At 40.9% G+C, this 16,626-nt stretch overlaps 1 protein-coding gene and 1 pseudogene across 3 annotated transcripts in view; both read left to right on the forward strand.

The window, feature by feature from the left end:
* The window catches only part of PACRG (parkin coregulated), a 590,797-nt gene that overhangs the window by 481,540 nt on the left and 92,631 nt on the right, over positions 1–16,626 (forward strand). The gene's annotated exons all lie outside the window — the stretch shown is intronic.
* On the forward strand, positions 16,292–16,387 carry LOC129039814 (small nucleolar RNA U13; annotated as a pseudogene).

Here is a 16,626-nt window from a genome sequence, read left to right on the forward strand (position 1 = left end):
TGGAGCTCCCAAGCGGATGCATCCATTTCTACGGGCTGAGGACCATAACCTCTGAGCATTAACTTCCTCTTCCAAAGCATGTGGATGATATCTACTGCAGAGGCATGTTGAAGGGATTAAATTGGTTAATGCATACCGAAGCAGCCACTAAATTTCTCAGTTAAATACATGTATCTCTTCCCCTTACTTTTGCTGAGAACAAAATAATTTCTGTTCTTTGTTGCACCCAGTTTGTACTGAAGGGCATAACCTTGAATATTTGAAAACGAAAACTCTCTTCAGTTCAATGGAAGATATAGGACCTGTTAAGTAAGAAACAGCAAGCTCTTTAAATCAGTGAATAGCTGTATTGGGGGGAAAAATGTGGTTCATCCCAAGGCAGCCAAAAGTTGACCTGGTGAACTCTCTGGTTGGTTTTATGCCCTATTTAAACACACATTAAACAGATCTGAAGTTTCTTAAAATGTAAAAATGTCTTCCTTCAAGTAATAAGAACTTAATAAAATTCTTCATTACTTCACTGGAGCCTTATTTGACAATACTAAATTTTTTCTCCTAGGCTTACATGATAGATTCTATCACAGAATCTTTCTCTCCCACCACCTTTTTTTAAATTCCCTTTGGCTCTTAACTCTACCATTATGACAGCAACACTTAAAGCTGACCTTTTTCTGACAGAGTTAGAAATTCTCCTCCAGGCAACGTAGTGATTCTTCAGTGCTTATGTGTAAATTATGCAACTGTCTCATACTTCACAGAAACATTTTATAATCCTGTGTACTATTCCATCATTGGTTTAATGAAAACATTAACACTTGGTTTCATAATATTTTCCATATGGTAGAGTCACTGTTTTATAGAGTAAAGGGACAGATAGCTGAGGTCAATTTAAATAATTGTCTTAAAATTCCCCATGATGAACAAATTTTTTAAATTTATCTTATCTACCAATAACATGGAAATATCAAGCTTATATACACAGGTGGACTTGCACCTTTACCATATTTGATTATTTTTCATAACTTAGAATCTAGGCATATATCTATATAATGGAGCTTTTTACAGAAGTCTTTGGACAAGAACACATTTGTTGTGATTCTCAGTATTTAAATCAATTGCACATAATAAAATGACTCATGAAAACATTCTACTTAATATGTTATATCTTACTATAGTAAAAGATGACTTCCTAGTTCCTCCCCCTATAAGAGTTACCAATGTAAGCAGTCAAAATCGTTGAGCCTCTTGGTTTTGCACTCCTGCCAAGTCTGGTTTGTAACTAGGAAAATAAGCAAACAGGTTATGAGGGTATGGGGGGAGGGTACCATAATGCAGTGCTCATTCTCTTCCTCTTCCTCAATAATTCAGCCCAAAGCCACCAAGTGGAGCTGAGCACAGTCAGCGCCCACCTGCAGTGGCAGAGGGAGCCACTGTGGTCCAGAGAGTGGTGTCAGGGCCTAAGGAGAGTAAGGAAGACATCTACATGGTTGGGAAGCACTGCCAATGGCCCCGCAAGTGGGATCAGAATACCAAAGTGATCAGAAAGGCATCTGCACTGGGATGAAGAAGGAGTACAGAGCAGTGGGATATTGGTTACATACGGGGGTAGATCAAATGAATAAATATAAAAAGGATAATGGGAGCCAAGAGAGTTACAAATATGAAAAGATAGATAGTTTGAAAGTACTCTGGGGTGTTGGATTAGAGTTGAGATATTGGCATAAACTCATGATTTTCATTATAGATAAAGGTAGCTGTGGAAATGAGCATGGTTGTAACTATGTGTATGTGTGTATAGCTATGTTCACTGTGAGGGCCTGGGAGCAGTGGCACCCCAAAAGCAATGAGCACATCTGGTACTTGGATTTTTGTTTCTAAGTACCATTCTCCCTAAAAAGGAACCAAAGCTCCTTGGAGAAATGGCCAATTCCGGAACTAAGGCAGGAAAAGTCCAAGAATGATCCTGGAAGAGAGCCATGTCAAAAAGAAAGACAATGCTTAAAGAGCAAAGGGGACATGATACTGGCTCAAAAGGGTTGCCCAATTGCCAAGTCAGGGACCCTTTGAGCTTCAAAATAAATGATAGTAAAATGGGCTATAACTCACAGACTACATTAGGAATTAATGACTCCATATTAATATAAATGAATAAGTGAATAAAAGTTTGATGAAAAATTATATATTTACCATTATTTCATATTATCTCCCAACAAAATACACATTAATTATAAAGGGAAGAAGAGTAACTTTACTTTGGAAACTAATAATCTTTTTTTTTTTTGAGATGGAGTCTTGCTCATCGCCCAGGCTGTAGTGCAGTGGTGTGATCTTGGCTCACTGCAAGCTCTGCCTCCCGGGTTCATGCCATTCTCCTGCCTCAGCCTCCCGAGTAGCTGGAACTACAGGCACCCGCCACCACGCCCAGCTAATTTTTTGTATTTTTAGTAGAGGCGGGGTTTCACTGTGTTAGCCAGAAAGGTCTCAATCTCCTGACCTCGTGATCCACCCGCCTTGGCCTCCCAAAGTGCTGGGATTACAGGCATGAGCCACCGCGCCCAACCAGAAACTGACAATCTTAATTGAAGGATCAAGGTTAACATGGCCATGAAATGGACAAATTAAAAGCATGTGGCAGCTGATGGAGCACAGTGGGATATATCTGCCAGAAATGCAAAACCTGACTGTAATCATTAGGAAGTATCAGACAAACCCCAATTGAGGGATGTTCAATTTTTAAAAAACAAAACTGCCCTGTAACCTTTTAAAATGTCCAGGGCATGAAAGTCGAGGAAAAAACAAAACAAAACTGAAGAACTGTTTTAGATAGGAGAATAAAGAGATCACAAATAATGCAACATGTAATTCTGGATTGATCTTTTTGCTATCAAGGATGTTATTGGGACAACTGGCAATATTTGAATGAGTTGGGGATAAAATAGTAGTAATATACCAGTGTTTGTTGCATTTCAGTGCTTGTGTTACGATTATGTAGGAGAATGTCCTTGTTTATAGGGAATATACACTGAACTATTTAAGTTCTTTTTGGTGATAAATGAGGTTTAGTATCTTTTCATATGATTATTGACCATTTATACTTTTTTTATGAAGCCTCTATGTATATCCTTTACCCATTTTTCTATTGTTTTGGTTATTTTTTTTCTCATTGATTGGTATTAGTTATTTGTAAATTAAGGAAATTAGCCCTTTGTCAGTTATAGGTATTACCAATACCCCCACTTAAAGTTTACAAATAAATCCATTGATCTTTTCCTCAAGGACAGCAAGGGATTTTGCTTAATTCTGTTTTTACATTTTAATTATTTGCTCTATCTGAAATTTACATTGGTTTAAATAATGAGATAAAGATCTAGCTGTACATTTTTTAAAATGATTAGTCAATTGCCCCAACACCGTATAAAAAGTAGCCTCTCTTTTTCCCGCCTTTGAAACACAACCTATATCACAATCTAAATTCTACTTTATTTTGATCTAATTTTGGACTCGATTCTGTTCTTAACTATTTCTTCTCCAGAGCCAACCAAACTCTTTTCATTAATAACATGCTTCGGTAGAGTATTGTCCAATAGAACCTTCTACAATGATGAAAGTATTCTCTGTTTACTCTGTCCAGTATAGTAGCCACCATCACATTGAGCCTGGAGAAGTGGCTAGTGTGACTAAGGACCTGAATTTTTTACTTTATAAATTTCTAATTAATTTAAACTTAAATTTCAAATAGCCACATGTGGCTAGTGGCTACCATATTGGACAGCAGAGTTTTATTATCTTACTGGGGAGTTTCTACCCACTCTTTCCATAGTTTTCCAAGATATTCTCACATGTTTATTTTTCCTTCTCATAAGAAATCTAGATTTTCTGGTTTTCCAGAAAAGGTCACATTCAATTTACAGAACACTTTGGGTACAATTGTTATACTTTTAAAGTATGACATCATTAAGCCTTCTTTTAAGTCTCTCAGTAGAGTTTTAAAGTTTTCTTTATATAAATTTATACATCATCTTTTAAATCCATTCATATATATTTAATCTTTTTAAAATTTTTATTTTGTTTTATTTGTTTGCTGTTGTAAATGGTATACTTATTTCAATGTCTTTTACTATATTTTCTCACTGATAATTATTTATATATAGTGCAGCTATGTAGGTATATTTTGTAATCTTTTGGATAATTCTCTTTATGTTTTTAGGTTGTTGTAATTCTTCTTTCCAGTATTCAAACTTTCTAGTTATTTCTCATTTAACACCATTGGCTGCCATTTCAATGGCAGTTTTAAGTAGTTGTAGCAATGGTTAATATCCTCGTCTTGTTCCACACTTTAATAGGTATGTTTTAGCATTTTATCATTAAGCAAAAAAAAAAAAAAATCTGTCAATTCTTGCCTTACCACTGATTTTTAACATCAGAAATGAATGTTGACATTTGTTAACATGCCTCTTCTCCTACCTTCTGTGTAAGTTATATAATTTACCTCCTCTAACATATTACTACTATATATTAATTTGACCCATTTGTAATTTTTTTTTATCTACCCATGTATTCAGGAAATAAATGCCACTCAGTCACAGCATTTTTTTTGTGCAATGTACTGCTAAATTTCTTTGGTAATTATGTAAAGATTTTTGTAATATTCAAGATAATCATCTATTTTAGAACTATTCTATCAACTTTCAGTGTCAGTGGTATGCTGTCATTATTTAAAAGAATTTTGGAGGATTCTTTCTATAATAGTTTAAATAAGCTTAAATAGAGAAATATCATTCCATGGAAAGTGGAATTAATTTGCTTCTAACGCCATCTTGGCATGGCATATTTTTATGTTAATTTAGCAATAGCTTTAATAGCATGCATTGTTATATTGTTCTGTTTTCTGTCTCTTCTGGAGTCAATTTAGTAGATTCCATTCTCCTTGACTAGTTTCATCCTGATATCATTAATCTAATGCCAAATTTAGAAAGAGGATGTTTTAGGGAAATATGATGATTTTATTTTCAGTTCTGTTGCATTTAAGATGCTTATGGGACATCGAGGTAGAAACAGCCAATAAACAAATAGAATATACGTCTCAGAGCTATTTATGAGCAATAGCCACATGCATGACCGTGGTGGTTAATGAGATCACCCAAGGACAACATAAAGCAATGACGAGTAATGGCCCCTGGTGGAACCCTGGAAACGCCAACATTTAACGGGGTAGGAAGAGGAAAAGGCATGAGAATGACAGGAGAGACAGAAAAGTCAAGAATAAAAGATCAAAATTTCCCAATGCTTCAGAAAGGACAAATAGATAGATACTGAAGCATACCCATTGGATTTATTGTTTAGGAGATCAACAGTGGCCTCAGCAAAAGCGATTTCCAGGAAGTGTTTGAGACAAAGCCTGCTTTTGGGTGGCTGTAAAGCACACTGAAGGTCAGGAACCGCAGCACTAAGCGTAGGGTGTGCTTATCAGAAGCTCGGCTGGGAAGAGAAGGATCCATGAGTCTTAAGTAATTTTAGAGATCATTTTTCAATTGAACACATGAAATGTAGACTTTTCCCTCTTTTCTCTCTCCGGAGGAGTTTCACGTGAGAAAGAAAGTTTTTCCTGTGTTGTCTAATAGAGAGCTGGCCGTTGTAAAGAGCATCTGGGGACAGCTGCCTTGCCATGCACTTTGAGGGATCTGGGACACCAGGGTGATGTGGAGATGTGAAAGGAGGGCCATAAAGCAGTGTCTGTCCCCAGTGGAGTCAGCACCAAGGGCAAGGGCTGGAAACCGAGGGGCTTGCACATCACTAAGGAAACCAAAGTGGAGGAACTTAGACAAAAACCTGGTGGAGGATTCGCAGGAGACAGTAATGAAACCATCGATTCACAGGCTGCTCTCAAGAGAAAAGAGGAAGAAAAACGAAGAGGAACACAAACTGAAGGCAGGATTTTTAGGGAAATATTTACAAATGCTTGAAAACTATAATTAATGTAAAGCAAGGATAGCTGATAAATAAAATATCTAAAATGCAAATGAGAGCTTCATGGCTTAGAAAAATCAAGTTGAGTCTGACTACTTCACTCAGCCCTCAATAAACACCATCCATCTACCCTTCAGTGCACCCAGCCCCCGTACACACACGCATGTGCATACATATGCACACGCACACACAACGCAGAGATACAACTTTATCATAGTGTGAAATGCTGTGGTATTTGGCAACATTGCTATATTTTCCCCCAATTTGCTGTCCAATTTATTTTAATTATTTATATTTAGGAAACCCTCTTCCAAGAACAAAACCACCTATTATTTAAGGTTCTGCTGTCATTAACTAGCACTGCAACTTTACAATATTCAATGTGCTTGCTTTCAACTTGCATTGTCTAATTAAATCCTCCAATAATCCATATAAAAGCAATGATCATTTATACTTGCTGTATCTACAGAATTACATTCTCCATGAGGAACTTTGAAATACCCACAAGCATTCCACCAGCACGCCTTTGCAAGTGAATCTTCCCAATTTTCATTCAAAACTTCCGTTGAGTCCTAATAGGACTGGGGTCTGGGTGCAAGTGTGAAAGACTCTGGGATGGGCAGAACCAGGCTTGGCGATAGAGGCTTAGCCTGACTAAATGAGGCCTGGGAGTGTACCGCTCCCTGCAGAAGCTAGGGGTGCAGCCCAATTGTTGTAGGTATGATGCCCAAAGGCTAAAACAAGCTCCTGGCAAGCACCAAAGGAGAGCTGAGACTCAGGAAACTCACCCCCAACAGGGGCCCAGCCCCAACAGAGCAGGGGATAGGCAGGTCTAGGCATACACCAGTCCCCAGACAGGAAGGCCGGGGTTCCAGGGGAGGCCCAGTCACAGATACAAAGCCCATGTCCATGCAGTCTGCTCAGGAGGAGAGGAGGGGCATCTGCTCACTTGCAAACTTTGATCATGATACTCAAATACGCAACAATCTTTCTACATACCCCTAGGGTAGGGGTTCCCGGGGTAGGGGTCTCCAGCCCCTGGGTGATGGACTGGCACTGGTCCGTGCTCTGTTAGGAACCAGCTGCACAGCAGGAGGTGAGCAGTGGGCAGGTGAGCAAAGCTTCATTTCATCTGTATTTAGGATTCCTCTCATTGCTCACTTTACTGCATGAGCTCCACCTCCTGTCAGATCAGCAGCAGCAGTAGATTCTCACAGGAGTGCGAACTGTGTTGTGAACTGTGCATCTCAGGGATCCAGGTTGTGTGCACCTTATGAGAATCTAATGCCTGATGATCTGCCACTGTCTCCCATCACCCCATGACAGACGGGACCATCTAGTTGCAGGAAGACAAGCTTAGGGCCCCCACTGATTTTACATTATGGTGAGGTGTATAATTATTTCATTATATATTACAATGTAATGATTATAGAAATAAAATGCACAATCAATGTAATGCACTTGAACCATGAAATCTTCCCCTACACTGGTCCGTGGAAAAATTGTTTTCCATGAAACTGGTTCCTGATGCCAAAAAGGCTGGGGCCCCTGCCCTAGGGAATTCATATTTGCACTCTTAGGGGTGTTTTATTCTTCATTCTTTGCGAATAAATTAGCTTCGTCTTTTCCAAAAGAAAACAGAAACTATCACATGAAGACTAGCACATCTTCCCACTGAAAACTTTTATCAACTTACCTCTCTCTGTCCTCATATCTCACTTTCCCTCCTCGTATGATGGATACAGCAATCTCTGTGCAGTTATCTAACACAGATAGATACTGAATTCTGGCTGTACTGAATTCCATCCTCTCTTATCTACCCAAGAAGTTAATTTCTATAATTATTCCACTTTCTACTGCAATTTTCATGCTAGAAATAAATTCCTTTTTGCCGCCACATCCCCTTATGGGTATCCCCTCTTCTCTGCTTCTCTCTTCACAGAACTCCTTCCAAGGGCTGTTAGTGCTTTCCATGTCCATGTCCTCAACACTGACCCCGTCCCCTCTGCAACCCACTCCAGTTATCTTCTGTCTCCTTCTATCCATTGAAATGCCTCATGTCAGGGCCCCCGGCAGCCTCAGTGTTGCCAAACCCAAGGTTCTGTTCTTTGTCCTCCTCTTACTCAAACTCCCAGCAACATTCACCCCAACCATCTGCTCTGATAACAGCCTTGTCCACCTGCTCCTCCAGCTCCTCCCAGCTCACAGGTCGCTGCCCCATCTCCTGGGCTGGCTCCTCCTCCTCCCTCTGCCGTAGGGGCAGGGCTCAGGCCACTCTCTTCTCCAGCTGCACTCTCTCAACATGTATATAGTCCAGTGGCTCTCAACAGGGGACAGCTTTGCCCTGCAGGGGTCACTTGACAATGTCTGAAGACACTTTTGTCACAAGGTGGGGAGATGCCACAGGCATTCGTGTCTGGAGGCCTTGGATGCGGCCAAACATCCTCCAACGCACAGGACAGCCCCCACTGCGCTTACTCCGCATGGAAGGTCCACAGTGCCTGTTCTGTCCAGCAACCCTATTCTAGTGCATGGTTTTAAGCCATTTTATACACAGATGACAGAGTCACAGGTTGATATGCCCAGCACTAACCACCCCTCTAATTTGTATGTCCAACCGCCGCCTCACTATTCTTATTTGAATGTCTAAATAGGTGATTTAGAATTAACCTCTGACACAGCTCTTCATTTTCCTCCAAAGTCCACTCTTTCTTGGCCATTTCCATCTCAGCCAATACCACCAGTTATATGGACCAAAGCCCTAAAAGTCAATCTTTATTCTTCTCTAATCCTTATAAGACACAGCCCATCCAGCAGCAAAGCTCATCGGCTCTGCCCTCATAACCCACCTAAAAGCTGAGCATGTCTCACAGTATCCAGAATGTGTCTCCCCAAGCCTTCACTGTCTCTGGGTTGAATTTCTGCATTTGTCTTCTAGTTCTCCTTGCGTCTATTCTTAAAGCCTGAAAATCTGCTTTCTATGCAAAAGAGTTATCTTTTCAATACATTAATCCCATCATGCCATTCTCTTGCTTAAATACCTCCCAATGGTTTCTCATTGAGCTGAGAGTAAAATCCTCCTCCCCACTGCGGCCTGCAGCTCAGCCTGAATTTCCCACCTGCCTCCTCCTACAGCTCAGCCTGCCTTTCCCACCTGCCTCCTCGTGCTGCCTCCCTCCCTCCTACCAGCCTTTCCCTAAGCCTCAGAAACACCAAGGACATTTCCTATTTGCAGCCTTTACAGTTTCTGCTCGCTCGGCCCGGAGCATCCTGGCCCCAGTCTCCATGGGGTGCTCACCGTTGTTGAGGTCTCTGTCCAAACATGCCTCCCCAAAGAGGCCTTCCCTGGCTGCCCTATGGAAAGGCTGCACGCCCTCCTCCCATATCTTACCTTGCTTTATTTTGCATCACAAAACACACTGCTATTTGAAACCAAGTCATCATCAACTATTTAATATCAATGCATTAGCTCTCTTTCTCCCTAGCATGTGAGCCCCAGTCCAAGCAAGGATGCTGTCTTTTCACCACCACCTGCCCAGAATCCAGAACAGAGCTGCACATAAAAGGAGCTCCCAATACATGCAGAGTGACTTCTGTGTCTTCTGCGACAGATAGAGTCAGGACAGAGGGCGGGGGTGGGGGAGTACAGGAAGGAAAGGGTGTGCTCCATCTTTTTAGTGATTACGCTCATGCTCACAAAACCTCGTCTGTGAGTTTTTCCATACATTGTCTCATTTATCCAGGGGTGTGGTCCCAGTACTCAGGCCTCTCGGCAGGGCATTCTGAGACAAGGGACAGAAGGACTGACTGCTAAGTGGGGGCAAGTGGGGCTGAGATGTAGATTTGCACACGCCCTCTCTCTCTCCATAGTAGACCTGAGAACAAGGGTATGAGGCAGGAGTGAGAGCCAGGCTCTAAGGCGGAGAAGATCACACAGAAAAGACAGCGCTTGGGAAAACTCACAGAGTGCCATAGAGTTTCCATACTATATGATATATTAAATTAGGTAAGAAAATTGCAGTCCAGTACTTAAAGACCACTTTTTGAAACTTCCAGATGTGTGTGATTTGGAGATAAATATTTGCATATCTTTCCTTTAATTACGTTTTTTTAAGAGAGTATGTGGAGAAGTTAAATACTCATGATTGCACGTAAATGTTACCAAAAGTATATGGAATGTCTAATCATCATTAATAATGGCTAAACTGTATTGCATGTTTACCAAGTACCAGGAACCATCCTAAGGGCTTACCTGGATTTCTTTGTTAAATCCTCACAACATCCCTATGAGGTAAGATTCATTATTGTCCCTGTCATTTGAGAAAGGAAGACCTAAGCTTACAGATGTTATGCAACTTGGGCTCTGCATCACTTTTCTGTCTTGTTCCAGCAATTTCACATGAGAGGCAAGACACAGTGAGAATAAATCATATAGTTCAGGAGTAAAACAAGCTTTAGTGTCTGCAGATTACTTTTTAAAAAATCCTAATGGAAATCAAGCATTTTGAAGAGAAAATACATAAGAAAATACTGTAGTGGTCTGTCTCAGTCATCTAGAAAGCATTTCATTATCTTGGAAGTAAATGGTACATGATAAAATAAATACTCTATTTCCCCACATCTGGCTCAGCATCGCAGTTCTCCTAGTTATTTGTTCCTGTATTCCCAAATGAAAGAGAGTCCAGAGATAGGAATCTTCAGGAAGCCACTGGGTCCTTAGAGTCTGAATCTGGGTGTTGCGGGAAGGTTGACGCCACTTCTCTTCCGTGCGGGCAAAGGCAGTGAGAAGAAGGAGCCAAGCTCCCTGCAAACTTTGTACACGTGCCTTTGTGCCTTGCCTACACCTCACTGTGACTCTGTGAAATAGACATTACTCTTTGATTAATTTCACTGTGTGCAGCTGAACCACTGAGTCTCAGGGAGGTACTTTCATGGTTGCAAAGCAAATCTTACGTTGAAGCTGGAATCCTAGGCTTCCGCCTGATTATCAGAAAGGAGGGTATTTGCAGACAAGGGAACTATTTGAAAATAACCACAACTTTAAATAAACAAGCAAGAAAACATAAATAAATGAATAATATTCCAAAGAATGCCAAAGATGTGTTGTGTCCCTGCAAGTGTGCTGAACTGTACTGAACTGACCGAGGCACTCCAGTTCAGTGGGCTTGCTGAGGACCCAAAGCTCAATGTCATTCACTCACTGTTGACAGCAAGGGCTTTGCCTATTAAAGGTCTTCCCCACCAGGCACAGGTGTGTATTGGAGAGAAGAGCTGAGAATACTGGGTCATGGGACCTTGCACAGCCAGACTGTTAAGGACTAGAAGAATATTTTCTAATCCACAGCTCTGGGATCTATAAAATCTGCTAGAAGGTATGAGAATACAGACAGGCTACACCCTGATCACCTGGCAATATTCAGGTGCAGTGCAGGAGACACTGAATTCAGAAGCTGATGGAACATTTTTCCTAAATAAATCAAGTTGTTCAGGTGAGCCGACCAAATGACAAAAAACTGTAAAGTATTTTTTAAACTTTTATTATAGATTACGGTGGTAATTGAAAAGTCAAGAAAATTAACCCACTATAAAAAAAATTTGAGCATGTAACTATATTTACAAGAAGCAGGTTGGAATTCTCAGGGACAGCTTGTGGAAATGAAGGTCCCCCATGGTCCATCGCAACCAACCATGTTCCTGACGACGCTGTGAGGGTGCGTGAGATGGGAGCGTGCATCCAAAGAAGGATGTGTGAGGCCGAAGTGGGTGGATCACCCAAGGTCAGGCGTTCGAAACCAGCCTGGCCAACATGGTGAAACCCCATCTGTACTAAAAATACAAAAATTAGCCGGGTGTGGTGGCAGGTGCCTGTAGTCCCAGCTACTTGGGAGCCTGAGGCAGGAGAATTGCTTGAATCCGGAAGGCAGAGGTTGCGGTGAGCTGAGATCGTGCCACTGCACTGCAGCCTGGGCGACAGAGTGAGACTTTGTCTCACTTAAAAAAATATATATGTGAACAAAAGCATTGCACGGAAAACACTTTTAAACACGTTCACAAATAACAAGGATGGGGTGGAATTAATGGCCATCCTAAAAGAGCTGAAGCATTTTCTCAATCTGCCCAAGAAAGAAAAATTAAGAGATTTGAACCACCAAGAAATAATGTAGATTCTGCAGAACCCGATATTGACATCAGATAAATAAAGAAACAGTTATAAGTATTAACATATATAAATTACTGGGTCCAAACTGCCTCCATCCCAAGTAATTAAGAGAATTGACTACAACATTTCAAATGTTACTTTTGAAAAATCATGTAGAGTTGTAGTAATATCACAATGCCATAGAGAAAGTTAATGATTATGGAGCTCAAAAAGGCAAAGTAAATGAGACTGTAATATTGTGATTATTTAACTTAGTGTACAGATTGATCTTGCCTTAAATAATTACCAATTAACTTCTGCTAAAAAATGTAGTAGGTATGATATGTGTATAACATACCTAGGGAAAAAGAAGTAAAATAAAAGAACATTGACCGGGCACGGTGGCTCGTGCCTGTAATACCAGTACTTTGGGGGGCCAAGGCGGGTGAATCACCTGAGGTCAGGAGTTGGAGACCAGCTTGGCCAACGTGGTGAAACCCTGTCTCTACTAAAATACAAAAATTAGCCGAGCATGGTGGCAGGCACCTGTAATCCCAGCTACTTGGGAGGCTGAGGCAGGAGAATCACTTGAACATGGGAGGCAGAGGTTGCAGTAAGCCGAGATTGCGCCGTTGCACTCCAGCCTGGGCAACAAGAGCGAAACTCCATCTCAAAAATGAAAAATAAAAAAATAAAAGAATATTAAGGATAAACTAAAATACTGAGAATAAAAATGTGTGTGTCCCATTGAGAAAACATTTTATGAGTGCCCACTGAGCTCCACACACAATGGGAAAGCAGAAGAAGGATGGAAGTGGTAGAAGCTTGCATTCTGGTGAGAGAGTTAGATGACTCAACTGTAATGCACAGGAAAAAGTAAATGCTATAAAAGAAGGAGCCTAAATCAAGGGTTACAGGAGGACTTAATTTTGGAAGTGGGAACAGGAAAGAGAAAGTGGTCAGAAAAGGCTTGAGGGAGACTGCTTTTTGCTGGCTTTAGCATGTGGTGGGCTTTCCACTGGCTGAGGACCAGGAGAAACATGCTTAGGGAGAGGGAGCTGGTCCACAAACAGGCAGAAAGGTATGCATTATGAAGACGTGCCTTGCTAATTGAATTGCTTTTCTAAACAATGGATAAAAAATAAAATAGAAACAGAGTGATTCTGTTAGTTAGGTTCCCTAGAAATAGGCTCTGAGTTGGAGATTCTTGCACAGAAATAACACCTATAAGAGACTGAGAATGCTATCCTTATCAAAATTCCAATGGCATTTTTCACAGAAATAGGAAAACTATCCTAAAACATATATGGAACCAGAAACACCCTGAATAGCCAAAGCAATGTTGAACAAAAAGAACAAAGCTGGGACCAGGCATGGTGGCTCACGCCTGTAATCCTAGCACTTTAGGAGGCCAAGGTGGGCGGATCACCTGAGGTCAGGAGTTCAGGACCAGCCTGGCGAACATGGCAAAATCCCATCTCTACTAAAAATACAAAAATTAGCCAGGCACAGTGACAGGCACCTGTAATCCCAGCTACTCAGGAGGCTAAGGCAGGAGAATAACTTGAACCTGGGATATGGAGCTTGTGGTGAGCCAAGATCATGCCACTGCACTCTAGCCTGGGCAACAGGGTGAGACTCCATCTCAAAAAAAGACCAAAGCTGGAGGCACCACACTGCCTGATTTCAAAATACACTACAAAGATATAATAACCAAAACAGCATGGTACTGGCATAAAAACAGACATGTAGACCAAATAGAACAGAAAAGAGAGGCCAAAAATAAATCCACACATTTATAGTCAGCTGATCTGCAACAAAGCTGCCAAGAACATAACACAGGGAATGGACAGTCTCTTCAATAAATGGTATTGAGAAAACTGGATATCCACATGCAGAAAAATGAAACTGGGCCTTATCTCACAACATACAAAAGTCAACTCAAAATGGATTAAAGATTTAAATATAAGAGTTGGAACTGTAAAACTACTAGAAGAAAACATAGGAGAAAACTACATGACATTGGTCTCGGTAGTTTTGTTGTTGTTGTTGTTGTTTTTGATACAACCCAAAAGGCATAGGCAACAAAAGCAAAACTAGATAAATGGGATTATATCAAACTAAAAACTTCTGTACAGCAAAGGAAATAATCAATAGAGTGAAGAGATAACCTACGGAATGGAAGAAAATATTTGCAAACCAAAAATCCTATGAGTTAATTATACAAAATATATAAGGAACTCAAACAATTTGATAGCAAGAAAACAAATAACCCAATTTAAAAATGGGCAAAGGATCTGAGTAGACATTTCTCAAAAGAAGACATACAGATGGCAAACAGGTACATGAAAAAATGGTCAGCATCAGTAATCATCAAGGAGATGCAAATTAAAACCATGATGAGATATCTCTTCACACCTATTAGAATGGCTATTATCAAAATGACAAAAGATAGCAAGTGATATGGTTTGGCTGTGTCCCCACCCAAATCTCATCCTGAATTTTAATCTCCATAATCCCCACATGTCTAGGGAGAGACCTAGTGGGAGGTGATTGGATCACAGGGGTGGTTACCCTCATGCAGTTCTCATGATAGTGAGTGAGTTCTCACAAGATCTGATGGCTTTATAAGGGGCTCTTCCCCCTTAGCTCCTCACTCACTCTCTCTCACCTGCTGCCATGTAAGGTGTATCTCTTCCACTTCTGCCATGATTGTAAGTTTCCTGAGGCCTCTCCAGCCATGCAGGACTGTGAGTACTTTATACATTACCTAGTCTCAGGTAGTATCTTTATAGCAGTGTGAGAATGAACTAATACAGCAAGTGTTTGTAAGGATGTGGAAAAAGAGAACCCTTACACACTGTTAGTGGGAGTGTAAATTAGTACAGCCATTATGGAAAACAGTATGGAGGTTCCTCAAAACTTTAAAAATAGAGATACTGTATAATCCAGCAATCCCACTTCTGGGTATATAGATGCAAAGGAAATTAAATCAGTATGTTGAAGAGATATCTGCACTTTCATTTTCATTGCAGCATTATTCACAGTAGCCAAGACATGGAATCAACCTAAGTGTCCATCAATCGATGAATGGATAAAGAAAATGTGGTACACATACACAATGGAATACTATTCAGCCTTTAAAAAGAAGGAAATTGGCTGGGCACAGTGGCTCATGCCTGTAATCCTAGTACTTTGAGAGGCTGAGGCAGGAAGATCACTTGAGTGCAGGAGTTTCAGACCAGCCTGGGCAACATAGCAAGACCATGTTGCTACCAAAAAAAAAAAAAAAAAAAACCAAAATAAAAAGAAGGAAATCCTCTCATTTTTGACAACATAAATGAACCTGGAGGACATTATGCTAAGTGAAATATACCAGTCACATAAAGACAAAAACTGCGTGATCTCACTCATATGTGGAATCTAAAGTCAAATTCATAGAAGCAGAGAGTAGAACGGTGTTTAGCAGGAGCCTGGGGAAGGAAAGTGGATTGGGAGATGTTGGTCAAAAGGCACAAAGTTTTGATGAGACAGGATGAATGAGTTCTGGAGATCCACTGCAGTATGGTGAAGCTGGTTAATAATAATGTATATTTGAAAAGTGCTAAGGGAGTAGGTCTTAAATGTTCTCACGACAAAAACATGAGAAGCATGTGAGGTGATGGATATGCTAATAAGCTTGATTTAATCATCCCACAGGGTATAGCATGCGTCTGTGGAAACATCACATTGCTCACTGGAAATGTATGTAGTTTTTATTTGTCAGTTAGGCCTTAATAATGCTGGAGGCAGGAAGAAAGAGGAAGAAACAGGGCTGGGCAGGAGAGGTTAGACTGCCTGGAGGAGGTCCCAGGCAATCTCCACTTGAGGCCAAGGGGCTGGGGTTTTGTGCCTGTACATTAGCCAGCCCATTCAGGCTGCTGGAGGAAGGGGTAACCTTGAGCGAAGCAGCTCCTGTCTGAGGCGGAAGGCAATTCCCAGGGTGAGACCCAGCCATCAGTGGCTCACATCCCAGTGCCTGGGGAGAATCTGTTCTGTAGGAGGGTTGGGGCAGTACTCATCAGCAGCCTCCACAGTGACCCATGATGTAGTAAAGGATAAACTCCAAAATGTTTGAAAGTGTTTGCATCATCGAGGTCTATTTTAATTAAAAGAGCCAATGGGATTAAAAATCATGGTAAACTGATCCTTTGTAGTTCATAAGCGTGATGAGTAGGATTTCACACTCATGTGTGAGATATGCCTCCCTCAAACCTTATAAATGATGACGGTACGTTAAAAAAAATGGTAAACCACATAAGATTCCACAGGAATTTTTGTGGCATGTAAAAACATGACTTCCTGCTTGTATTAGGCCATTCTTGCATTGCTATAAGGAAATACCTGAGGCTGGATAATTTTTAAGAGATTTAATTGACTCACAGTTCTGCAGGCTGTACAGGAAGCATTGTGCTGCCATCTGCTTCTCAGGAGGCCTCAGGAAGCTTCTACTCACGATAGAGGGCGAAGTAGGAGCACGC

The sequence above is a fragment of the Pongo pygmaeus genome, chromosome 5 (assembly GCF_028885625.2).
Source record: "Pongo pygmaeus isolate AG05252 chromosome 5, NHGRI_mPonPyg2-v2.0_pri, whole genome shotgun sequence".
NCBI classification, from domain to species: Eukaryota; Metazoa; Chordata; class Mammalia; order Primates; family Hominidae; genus Pongo; species Pongo pygmaeus.